The sequence below is a fragment of the Aethalodelphis obliquidens genome, unplaced genomic scaffold (genome assembly GCF_003676395.1).
Source record: "Aethalodelphis obliquidens isolate GAN/ISIS:26980383/991018 unplaced genomic scaffold, ASM367639v1 scaffold37, whole genome shotgun sequence".
Taxonomy (NCBI): domain Eukaryota; kingdom Metazoa; phylum Chordata; class Mammalia; order Artiodactyla; family Delphinidae; genus Aethalodelphis; species Aethalodelphis obliquidens.
The window spans coordinates 12,734,676-12,745,190 of record NW_020837981.1 but is presented as its reverse complement, the minus strand read 5'-3'; the positions used below and the strand labels follow the sequence as shown (position 1 = coordinate 12,745,190).

At 45.4% G+C, this 10,515-nt stretch overlaps 1 protein-coding gene and 1 long non-coding RNA gene across 2 annotated transcripts in view; one reads left to right on the top strand and one right to left on the bottom strand.

The window, feature by feature from the left end:
• Positions 1-9,479: 9,479 nt before the first annotated feature.
• LOC113632612 (uncharacterized) lies at positions 9,480-10,504 on the bottom strand. The gene is made up of 2 exons (XR_003437887.1): positions 10,397-10,504; positions 9,480-10,076 (listed from the first exon to the last, which is right to left on the bottom strand). It is a non-coding gene; the product is annotated as an uncharacterized LOC113632612 (long non-coding RNA).
• Positions 10,070-10,515, top strand: part of CHST3 (carbohydrate sulfotransferase 3) — a 40,821-nt gene continuing 40,375 nt past the window's right edge. Inside the window, exon 1 of the mRNA XM_027129960.1 lies at positions 10,070-10,176. The gene's annotated coding sequence lies outside the window, so the exon portion shown is untranslated. The remainder of the gene's footprint in view (positions 10,177-10,515) is intronic.

Here is a 10,515-nt window from a genome sequence, read left to right as displayed (position 1 = left end):
AAACAGAAATCCCTGCTGACCCCTGACCTACCTAGGAATGAGGAAAATAAATACTTGTCATTGGGAGCCACTGAGATTTGCAGGATGTTTGTTTTGCAGACTTATTGCAGCAACAGCTGACAAAGACAACATGCATCCTACTGTTCCCAGGCCCAGCACAATCCTGGGCCAAAAAATGTTTGTTGAATAAAGAAGCGAAGCCAGGGACTTCCCTGGTGGCGCAATGGCTGAGAATCCGCCTGCCAATGCAGGGGACACGGGTTCAAGCTCTGGTCCGGGAAGATCCCAAATGCCACAGAGCAACTAAGCCCATGTGCCACAACTACTGAAGCCCGCGCACCTAAAGCCCGTGCTCCACAACAAGAGACGCCACCGCAATGAGAAGCCCACGCACCGTAATGAAGAGCAGCCCCCGCTCACCGCAACTAGAGAAAGCCCACGCGCAGCAACAAAGACCCAACGCAGCCAAAAATTTAAAAATTAAATTTAAAAAAAAGATTTAAAAAATAAAATAAAAAAGAAGCAAATACATCCTTTGATCCAATACCTTTGCAGTATGAGTCAGTTCAAGTCACCGCACCTTCTGAGACCTCTGCTACCTACTCTTTGCAAAGGGGATAATAATGGTTTCTTTGTAGGGCTGCTGTCAGGTGTCAACGAAATGATGTAGGTAAAGCTCCTGGCACTTTGTGCCCCCAAAGTGCCATTTTTCTTCCTCCCTCTTCACTCCCTGACATCTTTAAGTGAGCTCTCAGGTTACAATGATGGGGGCCCAGGAAGCTGAGTGGGGAGAGGGAAGAGCTTACTCTAGGGTCTTGGGCCTCGGGCCCTTTAACTCCAGCTGGGGAAGCCTCTTTATATTCTTCCCCTTCCCCTCTTCCTTTGCCCCCAGGATTTTTCCCTGAGTCACTGCCAACTAGCTCTTCCTGGCCCGGAGAAGGGGATTTGCACCAGATCCTAAGAACGGCTCAACAATCCCTTGGCAGCATGCAGCTGGGCTGCCTTGGGCCAGGCAGCTTACACTTCCTCTCTCTTCTCGGAAGGTAGCCACTATGTAAGAGGCCTGACTACTCTGAAACCACCATGCTGTGAGGGAGCCCAAGCTAGCCACGTGGGGAGAGAGAGGCCATGTTGAGAAGCACGGACGTGCCACACATGGGAGTGAAGGCTCTTGGACTTTCCAGCCCAGGCCACCCCAATTACCAGCTAAGCACCACAGGGTGAGTGACCTCGGTTGATGCCACATAGAGCAGAGGAGCCTTCCAGACGAATCCAGTCAACCCACAAGACCGTGAGAAATAACACACTTTGGTTGTTTTGAGTCATTAAGTTTTGAGGTGGTTTGTTACACCACAGATAAGTTCATAACTAAATGAAACTCTTTCTCTATAATATGTTATATCTAATATGTATAATATATATTATTATTTGCACCCATGAACCATTTGAGAGGAAGTGGCAGAAATCATGACCCTAAGTATTTCTGTGTGTATCTCTAATGAACCAAGTATCATCTTACAGAACAGTACAGTTATCAAACTCGAGAAATTTCATCTTGACACAATATTATTATTCATTCTGTGCCTATTCATATCGGGTCAATTATCAAAATAATGTCTTTCATAGTGATTTTTTTTTTCGGTTCCAGAATCCAGTTCAGGATTACACATGACATTCAGTGGTTGTATTACTTGTAAGTCGTTGCATAACAAGTCACCCCAAAACTCAGTGGCTTAAAGCAGCAACCTTTATCATCTCACAGTTTCTGTGGGTCAAGAATCTGGATGCGGCCTCGCTGGGCTCCTTGGCTCAAGGCTGCAGTCGAGGTGCGTCAGCCAGGGCTGCAGTGATCTCAAGGTTCAACTGGGGCAGAATCTGCTTCCAGGCTCATTCAGGAATTGCTGGCAGATTCAGTGACATCAGGCCCAAAGGCCTCGGCTCCTTGAAACACGGGCCTCTCCATAGGGTAGATCACAATCTGAAAATTTGCTTCATCAGACCAAGCACGCTGAGATGAACCAGAGAGGGAATGCTAGCAAAACAGAAGTCACAGTCTTTTGTAATCTAAACACAGTCTTTTGGGTTCTCAGAAGTGACATTCCATCACCTTTGCTGTACTCTATTATTAGAAGCAAGTCACCAACACGGAAGCAACCTAAGTGTCCATCAACAGATGAATGGATAAAGAAGATATGGTATATTTATACAACATAATATTACTCAGCCATAAAAAAGCATTAAATATTGCCATTTGCAGTAACATGGCTGGACCTAGAGATTATCATACTAAGTGAAGTAAGTCAGACGGAAAAAGACAAACGTTATATGATATCACTTATATGTGGAATCTACAAAATAACACAAATGAATTTATTGACAAAACAGAAACAGTAAACAAACTTATGGTTACAAAAGGGGACAGGCATGGGGGAGGGATAAGTTAGGAGCATAGAATTAACAGATATACACCACTATATATAAAATAGATAAACAACAAGGATTTACTATATAGCACAGGGAACTATATTCAGTATCTTGTAATAACCTATAATGGAAAAGAGTCTGAAAAAAAATAACTGAATCACTTTGCTGTATACTTGAAACTAATACAATATTGTAAATCAACTATACTTCAATAAAAAAAAAAAGAAGAAGCAAGTCACCAGGTCCAGGCACACTCAAGGAGAGGTGATGACATCAAAGAGGGGGTATAATTGGGGACCATCTTAGAAGCATGCCTGGCACAGTGCTCATGCCTCTTTAATCTCTTCCAACCCGGAATGGTTTCTTAGCCTCTTCCTTTGTCTTTTGTGTCATTTGACATTTTAAATATTACAGGCTAACTGTTTTGTAGATGTCCCTCAGTTTGGGTTTGTTTGATGTTTCCTCATGATTAGACTGAGGTGAATTTTTTCTTTTTTTGGCAGGAATAATTCATACATTGTGTCCATCCCAGCACATCACGACAGGAGGCACATGATGTCAGTGTGTCCCATCATTTGTGACCTCAGCTTGTGTCAATGGTGATAAAAAAATTAGTCAATAGTCAATCTAAGAAAGAAATGGAAAATTCTAATTGAGCCAACCTGGGGATTATAATCTGGGAGACAGTCCTTCAGACAGCTCTGAGAACTGTTCCAAAGAGGTAAGCGGGGAGGCTAGTATATATGTGAGTTTGGTGAAGGGGTACGAGCAACCAAGCACACATCTCAGTAGAAAGTTACTATTATTCAGATGAACAGATATCTTAGTTAATGGCTTTAGTGCTTTTCTAAGTCTGGGAAAATGCAAGATGCTGAGTTCATAAAATTTTTCCCGAAAATATCCAATTATCTGAGGGCCGGTTCTGTCAGTTTTCCTAGAGCACAAAGTGCTTCATCCTGATCCCTGAACCCATTTCAAGGTGTATGTAAGTCAGCGACTGCAGTGGCTAACAACTTGATTCTCATACAACTGGATGGTGGGCAACATTCTTTGTATTACAATCCCCTTCCTTTCAGCCTTAATTTCGACCAAGGTTTGGGAGGCATTTCGTGACCGATTTGTCCCGCGGCCTCAGGAATGCTCATTCTTAGGTCAGGAGAAGATTTTGTTGATAGGCCACTCTACACGCTATTATAGGACTAGGCCCTGTTAACAGTAGCCAAAAGCCTCTAGATCCCCTGTCTTACTAGTCTGTTATGGTCCAGAAAATGGTACCCTTTTGTTGTTTCTTCCCATATCTAGAGTTACAGTATTACAATCATTGATCTTAGAGGACGATATATTTGCTCAACTGTTTCAAGTTGCCTAGTCATCATTATTTTTTAGAATAAATGTATTTACTTATTCATTTATTTAATTTTTGGCTGCATTGGGTCTTCGCTGCTGCACGCGGGTTTTCTCTAGTTGCTGAGAGCAGGGGCTACTCTTCGTCGCGGTGCGCGGGCTTCTCATTGCGGTGGCTTCTCTTGTTGCGGAGCACGGGCTCTAGGCGCGTGGGCTTCAGTAGCTGTGGCACACAGGCTTCAGTAGTTGTGACTTGCGGGCTCTAGAGTGTAGGCTCAGTAGTTGTGGCGCACGGGCTTAGTTGCTCCACGGCATGTGGGATCTTCCCAGACCAGGGCTTGAACCTGTATCCCCTGCATTGGCAGGCGGATTCTTAACCACTGCGCCACCAGGGAAGCCCCCGTCATCATTATTTTTATCAGAGGCTGTCACGTATGTGGTAATGAGAGAATAATAATCTTGTAAAATAGGCAAAATAGAAGTAATACAGCTAGTAACATTAATAAGGTCATAAGTAAGTATTCAAGCTAAGAACTTCCATTAGATGCAGCCCAGTATCTCCCCAGGTTGTCTGACCAGTCTGTTCTGCACCAATCGATATCTTTAATGGAAATGTTATATTGGCTTTGTATATAAAGTTCACCAAAGATATCTGCACAGACAAAGAGAGTGGTGGGTCATCGTGACCCTTTACAAGATTGAGAAAGGAATGGTGTCATCTAAGGAGTTACATGGCTGGTGTCAGAAGGAGAAAAATTTCTCTTTCTGATTGAGCAGGTATTTCTGCCATTGGGGAGGTCTAGTTAACACATAATGGAGATGCACAAAGGTGCTAGAGGGGAGAGAGGAGGCCAAGGGACAGAGAAAGTTTTCTGTTTAAATTTTTCTTGTCTTGCCTTTAAAATGTGAATTTTTATTTCATCACTTGGATCACTTGGTTAAAATGGTGCTCAGGCTCCCACATTCTTAACCATCTTGCAATTCTGCCTCTGGCCTGGAAAGTTCTTTCAATTTTTTCTTTCAAAAAAAAAAAAACCAAAAACCTGAGACCAATTCTCTTGGCAGAGCAACTGTGGGAAGAGGTAGAGCCTGGAAACTATTTTAGGATGAAAATTCTCAATGTCCTGGATCGGACCCTTACTCTCTACCTCTCATTTGCACCCAAGATACCCTCACCGAAGGCCCACGTAGTGGCTGGCATGCTTGAGGAGAGAATACCCTTTTACACCTATGTTTCTTTCAATTGCTGGTCCCTTTACTTAGAAAGCCATGGCTCACTGCTACCTTCTTTCCTATCTGCAGAACTTCAGCTCATCTCTTAAGCCCAGGCCTGGGGTCTTCAGCTCCAGGAATAAGGCTGCCGCACTGCACAGTCCCAGGGGCCAACAGTCACATCACATTCCACATGCCTGGTGCCCCTGGAGTTGTGCAAGCCTGTGGTCTTGCTCTGGAGACACCTATCCCCATCCCCAGCCCTAGCCTCACCTCACACAGCACACTGATTCACTAGTGCTTGTTCAGACATAGGTCTGTCTTCTCTAATCAGAAGGTGAGACTAGGCTTGTTTACCTCTATGGGCCCCCATATCCAATATGTGTTCAACAAGCATTGGGTGAACACAGGAATTCCTCAGTGACTACTCAGGTGAACCCTCCCCACCTCTGACCAACATCAGTAGCACAGAGTCTCATTCTCTACAATCTGGTGGTGACACGGTCTAAGTTTCCACCTTTGTATCCCCTGAGGGGCATCACAAAGTTCTGGCGATAAAATTCCAGATTCCGTATGTCCCGCAGGAAGGCCTCCCTTGTAAGACCAGCAGGTGCAGTTAAAGGTAGCTTCTTGACAGATTTGTGAGGCTGAAATGGAGGCTCTCCCTTCTAAGAAGAGGGGATAGGGTCTGGAGAAACCCATTTGTCAAGATACCGACTCTAAAAACAAGTTGGAGAGCCTGCAGACTGACTCCAGGGCAGAGGCCGGGCCCCTGTGATGTGAGGCGAGAGCAACCAGGGTGGCTGCAGCTGCAGAGGGAGGGGTTCCGGGAACTTACCCAGGAAGTGAGCTGGGGTCTCAATTCTCACCAAATCCCTGGTCCCCTATTGCAGGTCGCTGTTAATAACAGAAGGGAAGCACCCAGTTGGGTTTTTCTGCTGTAAGAGATACCAAGGTCTCATCTCACAGCCTTCAGTACCTTGCCCAGGCCCCCTCTAGCTGGCAGCTGGTTGAAGCTTTGGATGCTCTGGTCCTAGGTAATGAACAGGGTCCTCTGACTTCTTGCACCTGTGAGGACCTGCTCGTGGGTCATTCTCAATCCTCTTTGGATTTCTCATCTACACATGTTGACAATGACAGGTGCCAAGTGCAGATGTTGAGGGTTTTGATTTTTTGTTTGTGTTCCAATTCCAAGTCCTTTCCCACGCTAGCCTTGTACCCCAGAGGTGGCTCTGCCCAGCAGGACACTGCACCAGGCGCGGGAGGTATCACGCTTGGTCAGATAGGACCATAGGGCACTGGTCAGATAGGACCATAGGGCTTGGTCAGATAGGACCATAGGCAACAATACTTATTCATTTAACCAAAGTGACAATAAAAGATTTCAAAAGCAAATACAGAACATTTTAAATTACTTAAAAGCTTGGAAAGAAACTTACAATCTGTTATCAAAAGCAGCTCAACAGTCCAAAAAAACTTTGTTCTCTTCATAGAGAGAGAAAACAAACCCAGGTTTTACACCATCTTACCTTTAATATTAAAATTCATTTACTCAATTAAACTCATTCTAATCTTCGTTAGTCCTGACTACACATAGAATTCCTTTCTAAAGACCTTTCCCTCTTGCAAAGCTTCCACAACTTTCTATACCCATATTAATTTGTCCCATATTTTCTTTCCCATTTAGAAATAACCAGTTTTAGGACCAAATTACTTTCTCTCTCTTAAAAAAATGAATTTCCATTTCTTATACCTTCTTTTCCTTGCATACAAAGGTGTTTTCTTATTAAATTTTAGTTTTAATTAAATATATTAATTAGAATTCTCAACTCTTGAAAACCTTAATTTCTAGTGAAAACTAAGAAATAAGCAACTATGAACTGTCTTTTACATTAGCACTCTGTAGATTAGCAAACTTGTAAAATATTCAATAAACTTCCATCATTTAATTTAATTCAGCAAAACTCTAAAGTTTCAAGTTACCAAATATCTGAAGAAACTACTTTTAAGTAGACAGTCATAAAACATAATTATTCTTAAAGAGTTCTCCTTTAAAAAAAATCTTATCTCATTTACATTTAATTTACTTTAAAAAATTTCATGGGGCTTCCCTGGTGGCGCAGTGGTTGAGAGTCCGCCTGCCGATGCAGGGGACACGGGTTCGTGCCCCGGTCCGGGAAGATCCCACATGCCGCGAAGCGGCTGGGCTCGTGAGCCATGGCCGCTGGGCCTGCGTGTCCGGAACCTGTGCTCCGCAACGGGAGAGGCCACAGCAGTGAGAGGCCCGTGTAGCGAAAAAAAAAAAAAAAAGAAAAAAAAATTTCATCATACCAAGTTATTTTTCTTGCTGACAAATTCTGCAACAGATATAATAAGATCTTATTTAACCTCCAGTAAACCTAGGTACAATAAAAATATCATACTTAATGTTGATGGTTCCAAGGACATGTCTGATTAATTAAACCAGCAAAAATGAACTTTAATGCCCAAAGTTAATTTAATACTGAATATTTCCCAGTTCACATAAACCTGAAATTTCTTTGGTTTAGTTTCTTGTATATTCCTTTTTAATAATTTTTTTAAATTAATTTATTTATTTTTGACTGCGTTGGGCCTTCGCTGCTGTGCGGGCTTTCTCTAGTTCAGCGAGTGGGGGCTACTCTTTGTTGCGGTGCACGGGCTTCTCATCGTGGTGGCTTCTCTTGTTGCAGAGCACAGGCTCTAGCTGCATGGGCTTCAGTAGTCGTGGCTTGTGGGCTCTAGAGCACAGGCTCAGTAGTTGTGGCACACGTTCTTAGATGCTCTACGGCATGTGGGATCTTCCGGACAAGGGCTCGAACCCATGTCCCCCGCATTGGCAGGCGGATTCTTAACCACTGAGCCACCAGGGAAGTCGCAAGAAATTAATTTTGTTAATAAGGTCTGGAAGTTGAGACATATATGTATAATGTACACACAGACATATAGGCAGATACAACTAGAGACCTCATAGCTTCATTTTAACTTAGTCATGAATCAGGTATTACAATATAAAACTCACTAGTTTATAAATAACAGTTGGAATAAGTTAAGTTTAAAAAGGCCTCTTCCCTCCACCCCCCATTTTTCCTCTCAGTCTCAGGAATTGGAGATTCCTGGATAAGACAGGAGTTCCTGAGAGCCCTGGTAGAACATTTACAGCTCAAGGCACAGGGAGAGAAAAGCAAGCTCCTCCTAGAACCTGCTCTCTTAGGGTCAGAATTCTGAAAAGATGTTTTATCAAGCTGGCAAAACTAGTTATGGATTATCAAATGAGCCTAATCTTGGGCATTTTTCTCCAGAGTCTAAAGAATACTGTGGTTACACAGTGTTACCAAAAAAAAAAAGAAAAAATCATCTTTTTGGCTTTAGCCATGGTACCAGAACAAAAGGTGGTCCAATTTTGTAGGATGCATCCTAAAGGGCTATTTTTGGGAACTGAACTTTTGTTTAATGTTTAATGTCCACCAAGTAAAATAGTGTACCTTCTTTAGCACAAATACACATGCACAAACACACACACACACACACAGAGATAAAAGACAAACCAATTCCAAAAGGCTAACTTTGATACACTAGCATAAAAGCCTACACACAAAGAATTTCATGTCATTTTCCTTCCCTTTTACAAAAACAGTTCCAGTTGATGGTCTCTTCATGGTGGACAAAATTGTTATCGAACCGAACTCGGGTCTGCTTGCCAAACAAGCAGCATAGCCAATATACTACAGCAGGTTGTGGTGAAGTAAAGTACAGGGTTTATTTGCAAGGCACCCATCAAGGAAGTGGGAGACACGCCTCAGATCCGCTCCACTTGCTCTTTGAGTGAGGGGGTTTTATAAAGGGGAAGAACAAAGAGGCTGGGATTAATCATCTTGGGACATTTCCGTGACATTTTTTAACCTCTCTTTAAACTGAAGTATAGTTAATTTATAATATTGTGTTAGTTTCAGGTATACAGCAAAGTGATTCAGTTATACATATATATGTGTATATATATGTACATACACATATATATTCTTTTTCAGATTCTTTTCCATTATAGGTTATTACAAGATATTGACTAGAGTTCTTATATTGTGCTTTCTGTGACATTCAGGTTCCGGGACTCAGGATGTCTCTGGTTTAGGATTCTCTGGCCAGGTGGTCCAGGCCTCAGGGGGTCTGTTAACGTATCTTGCCCTGGAGAAACAACCTGAGTTTATACATTAATGATATCTGTAATAGCAACTTTAGTACATTAACAGTGTAATTCACACCAGCAACCTTAGTACATTAACCATGTTCTCAACAGCAGCAATTTTGGTCAACTGACTCTGGTTGACTAGTGTTCAGTTAGCACAGGATTGAAGTCAGAGGGGACAAGAAAGGGAATAAAGTTTTGGATAGACACATTAATCATAAACTCCTAAGGGAACTCAGGTTTTAGAAAGACTCCGTTTCAATAGGATGGGAGGCCGGAAGGACTTGAGGGGCTCTGGCACAGTGAAGCCACGGGGATCTCCAGGCCACCTCCCTTCCAACCCTCCCTCGCCCCTCCCAACCCAGGAGGGGAGCTCTTCTCAGCGTCTCTGAAAGCGGGTAGGGATCCCAGTGGCTTCAAGAGAGTCCCAGGGGACAGGCGGGCGGAGGCGCAGCGCTGGGAACAAAGGCCCACAGAGGGGTCCTGCAGCGCGCGGCTCCCCAGGGGCTGGGGCGACGGCGGCCCGCTCCCCCTCAGCTTCTCCCTCTCCTTCCCTGCTTCCACCCGGAGGCCCGTCGCGCAGCCCGAGCTGCGGCAACTTCGCCAGCGGTTCCCAAGTAGCCGGGGGCGCAGGGGTGGGAGCTGGGTGGGGAGAGGGAGAAAAGGAGGAGGAGGAGGGCTCCCCGGGCGCCTTGGACGCAGTTCAGGAATCCGCCGCCACTGCCGGCCGCTCGCGGACTCGGGCCGAACGGGGAAGGCGCCAGGCAGGACCGCTCGCTCGCTGCGCAGGACGGCGCCCTCCTGGCGCCGCTTCCCGCCCACCGTGCGAACCCGCGGGGCCGAGCCTCCTTCCCTCCCCGCCGCCGTCCCCGGCCGAAGCCGCTTCTGCCTGGTCCTGCCGAGAGGAGGGCAAAGTTGCGGGCGGATGCTGCCCGCGCCGGACCCCTGCCTCGGAAAGTCGGATCCGCCCCCGCTGGAGGAGGCTCGGTGGCGGGGTAAGTAGGGCACCGGCATCCCGGAACCGCCTCTGGGCCCGGGAGATGGCCCAGCGGTGCGCACCCCACCATCCCCGATCGGGCGCGCGCGCCAAACTTTGGAGGGAGAGGGGGCGAAACCGAAGGTGGGAGAGGGAGTTCTCGGCGCGAGGAAAGCTCAGCGCAGGCACCCACACCTCCAGACCCACTGCACCCAGATTCACAACTGCCACATACGCACAGCTCATCACCCATCGAGCCACAGACACACGCACACGCTTCAGACCGAACCGTGCAATTCCGGAAGTGCGGGCGTTCGGATCTTTAGACCAAGCATGTCCTCCAGCCTCAAATAAATCC